The 4,344-nt window shown below is 36.8% G+C and overlaps 1 pseudogene; it reads right to left on the minus strand.

Moving 5' to 3' along the window:
• Nucleotides 1-3,368: 3,368 nt before the first annotated feature.
• LOC105511699 lies at nucleotides 3,369-3,848 on the minus strand (annotated as a pseudogene).
• Between the last annotated feature and the right edge of the window lie 496 nt (nucleotides 3,849-4,344).

Consider the following 4,344-nt stretch of genomic DNA (forward strand, 5'->3'; position numbering starts at 1 on the left):
GAAGACTTAACCAGCTCTGTCTATTTACACCCAGAAGACTAGTATTCAGTGCTTAGGAAAAGAGAGGGTGAATGATTTGCAGAGAGAGAGAGAGAGGGAGATAAAAAATAAAGTGAATAAAGGAAGGAATGGAGGAAAGAAGGGAAACAAATGGAAAAACAGAAAAAGTAAAAAGATCATAATAATAAAACTAAATTATTCTGGAAATGTACCAGAGCAAAAAGCCTGCTCTTCACCAGTCCCTACCTGCAACAGAATAAAACATTGAAAGAGGAGACAATATTTCTCTTATTTCTCCCTAGACCACTGAGTAGTTTTGGTCACATGAAGACTCCAGTTTATGTGTTTTGGTGCCCAATGGGAAAAGACAAAAATTGTAATGTTGCTGGATAGAAGTCCTTAGTGCCCAGTAGAAAACAGCAGCTGGCCTGACAGGGACATCTTGCCTGGAGTGTTTGGTGGTATCCAGGGATGCAACAGTCATCAATAGCACTGACTGGTGGGCATTTCGTTACTCAGAAGAAACAAAAGTGGCTCCAAAGAGAAAAACAGGATCCAGAAAATACCTTACAATTTAGTAGACGCAACAAGACTGCCCACTCCATAATATGTGATCACCCAGTCAATCTGTCAATGAAAATATATAAAACATTCATTGGGGACTCCCAGAAAATTAAAGAGAGAGATGAGTCTTTTCAAACAATAAAAGATCCCACATGAGCCAAGTGAAATCTTGACTTTTATTATTAATATAACTTCATAATAGACCTGAATAAATAGATGATGCTGATGGACTCTTAAGGGAAAAGCAGAAGGGAGAGTTTATTTCAATCCTCACACAAATTCTTGAGAAAGATGTTTATATGTTGGGCTTGCTGTCAACAAAAGAGAAAAGTAGCAGCATCCAGTAACTTTTTCACTGGTTCTGGGGCAAGAAGAGAAGTGGTTTGGCAATAAAGATAACATGGTGACTCCACTTGGGTCATGGTAAGAACATTACTGGGACCACCTCAACTGCTTGATCAGGGGAAGCTGAGGAGTTGAGTCAAGCCTCACAGAATAACCTGAAACAAACAACAGGATGTGCACCAGACATGGAAAGTCTTCCTGTTGAGTTTGGCAGTCTTTTTATACTGTTTTCTGTAGTTCCTGTCTTCACAAATGAGAACTTGTGCTTCACTAATTCATCTTTCCTAAGCAGCACTTATTTATCAATGTCCCAAGTGCAGCTGTATTTCTCAGTGCATCAAAATAGAGTGATACCAAGAACTATCACATTTTTAGTCGTTTTTGCAGCATTTCTTAATAAGAACTAATTTATTTTTGCTTTTGTGAAACATTGAGTACAAAAATATTCTGACACTTGTTTTTCTGTCTTCACATACCAGTGTAATTATAAATCAATGTTTTAAAACTCTCCTAGGAAGCTGTAGCACTGTAAGATAAAACTCTATGAGGGCAGAGATTGTTATCTGCTTTGTTCACTGCTATATCTTTAGAGCCTAAAACCATGTTTAACGCAGGTTAGAGTCTCAATAATTTTTAATTAATCAACACAAGTGATTAAGTTTAAGGTAGAATTTAAGAAGTGCCACCAATTTTCAGAATGAGGACTGTTTATTTTCAGAGTCTGCAAATAGTAGAGGTGAGTATTCCTGGCTTAGGAAGACAGGGATCTCTAAAATAAATCCTGAAGAATAAAGAGGAAATGATTCATTAAGATATGATAAGAAACAAAACAGTACATGTAGAAGCCAGCAATGTAATCTAAGTCCCTAGCGTTAAAGAGTACATCGTGTGTACAAAGAAGAGCAAGCAATGCAGGAAACTGGAACCTGAAAGAGAGAAGGGAAAAATAACACTGGAAGGGCAGATCTGGTTAAGATCGCTGTAAGGTAAATGTAGAGCCCTGAATGGCAAGCCAGAGGATGTGAATTTTATTCTCTCAGTGTGTAGAAGCTGCTTTGTTTCTGAGCATGAATGTGAAAATCATATCCAATTCATAGAAAAATTAATCTAGCAGCACTCCAGATTTATGAGGACAGAGATGGAGGCAGAAAGTACAATAGGAATGCATTTCATACCATTAATGGATGATCTAAAAACAAAACCTAATAGGAAGGGATAGTTCCTTCCTATTGAATCCATCTGATTTTGAAGAGTGTGAGTTTTTATAGCTTACTTCAAATGAAAAAAAGATTAAAGGAAAAATGCTGTAAAACCAAGGATTGTGGTTTTCTTAGATCATCGGTGAAAAACTGATTCTTTCTTATTCTTAAAGGCCTTTAGGCACCAACTGTAGAATAGTAAAACAAAGACTAAAAATAGCTTTTAGTATAGAAGATAAGAACATAGAGAAAGAAAAAGCCCGATGGCAATAGACTTCAATAATATGAGAAAGGTGTGTTTGGCAGAAAGAGCAAAAAAATTCAAGTAGGAGATGAGAATGCACAGAGTGATGTGATATCTTCAAGTGGATTCTGAAAGAAACAGTCCAGGCTAAACAGTGCATAATCCATTAGGATGCCTATATTATGGAAAGAGAGAGTTTAAGAAAAAGGTAAAGTTCAGTTATAGGAATTTGTAATAAGAGCAGTACAGCTTTAACAATTGATTATATAAATTTCAAGCAAATAAGAGGATTCATCTTTCATCTTTCTGCAATTCCCAAGAAGAAACCAAAGGAGCCAAAACATTGAGGTCACAAGAGCAAAAATAAAATACTGATATAAAATGGCTACATCTAGATAGAAAACTATTACCAAAACATGTGAGGTGGGATTGGAGGGCAAAACTAAACTCTCCGACATGAATTTGACTCCCATTTCCTGTGATTTTGCTACTTTAATCTTGACAATGATCTGTCTTCTAGTTAAAATGCTATTTTGGTATTATTTTGTGAGACAGCAAGCTCCCCTACATGAGTCTACTTTCCATATTTTTGAAGTATAAGTACTACAATAGGAATGTAACATCTGACTTAAATACTAAATAATTCTGAACATAATTTTATCTCATACTGTTCACTTTTGTTTGAAATTTCAAATGTATGTGTTATTATTTTCTAAAAATCATTTCTATTGTGTAAAGGAGAAATGTCTGAATCTGACTATGTTCCAGCAAATAATATTTTTAACTTTTGTTTCAAACTTTATCCCCAGGCTCCTTCGACTTCACTAGCTGCAAAGAATGAATTGTGTATAAGCAAAAATGAAAAAAGCTGCAGTGTCCACGGGGCTTGGACTTAAACATATTCGAGTTCTAGATTTTATCAGATCCATAAACAATTTTTTTTTAAAGCAGTCATAATAAAATGTCAGCTGCTGGTAACTTCTTCTAGTTTTATCATCTTCAGAAGTTGCCTCAATTCAGTTTGGCTCATTCTTGGAAGCCTCATCAAAATTCTCCACAAGATCTGAAACTTCATCATTATTATCCTCTCCAGTAGCAAGTGGTGTTTTTCCTCCCACAGGTTGTTTGGGCAGATCTTCAGGCAGTCTCCCTTACCTAGTCAGTCTGTGTGTACCAAGCTGGTTTAAGATGCTGGGTACCATTTCTGTCAGCTGTTTTGTCTCAGCATGGCCTGTAATGGTGAAAGCCTTCCCTGCCAGAGATGGCCAAACCTTAGGGTTGTTAAAGTGGGTCACTGTTACTTGGTTTATAAACATATTCACCTTTTCAATACCAGAGATATTGTTTATCCCTAACTTCTTTAAGGAGAACTAAAGTTTTTTCTTATCATCTGTTGTGACTGTTCTATGAGCAATCTTCTTTCTGCGAGCAGTTCCTTTACACACTTATGCATGCAGTTTGGCGAGTTTTTCTTGTTTCATGATTGCATCTTTCATCTTGTTGGAGCTGACAAGGGTCTAGTTGGGGAATTAGGATGATGCTCCGGGAGTCTGGTGGACCTGTTGAAAATAGACGCATGCATATGGGGATGCAAGAGGGCAACTAGAGGGTACAAAATATTTTTTAAACTGAATTGATTTTCAGGTAACATTGTACATACATGGTTTATATGCTATATCCTGAGGACTCTCAGGATATAAACATCTCCTATTAGGTCTCACCTCCCAACACCATTGCATTGGGGATTAAGTTTCAACATTAGTTTCAAAGGGTACAAAAACACTCAACCCATAGCAGCCATATACTACAATGTTCTGAGAATTGTTCCTATTTACTTTTCATGAACCATGCTGCTATGGTTGAAGGGCAGTAAGGAAAGTCGCCATTGTTTAACCACAAAATAAGAGCAGAACATGAGAACCAGCCTCAGACAAGTGAGCTCTGGCTTTTACCTGGAGACTGAGCAGAACACATGACTGAAGCTGTAAGAAA

This window comes from Colobus angolensis, unplaced genomic scaffold (assembly GCF_000951035.1).
Source record: "Colobus angolensis palliatus isolate OR3802 unplaced genomic scaffold, Cang.pa_1.0 Scaffold202, whole genome shotgun sequence".
In the NCBI taxonomy this organism is placed as follows: domain Eukaryota; kingdom Metazoa; phylum Chordata; class Mammalia; order Primates; family Cercopithecidae; genus Colobus; species Colobus angolensis.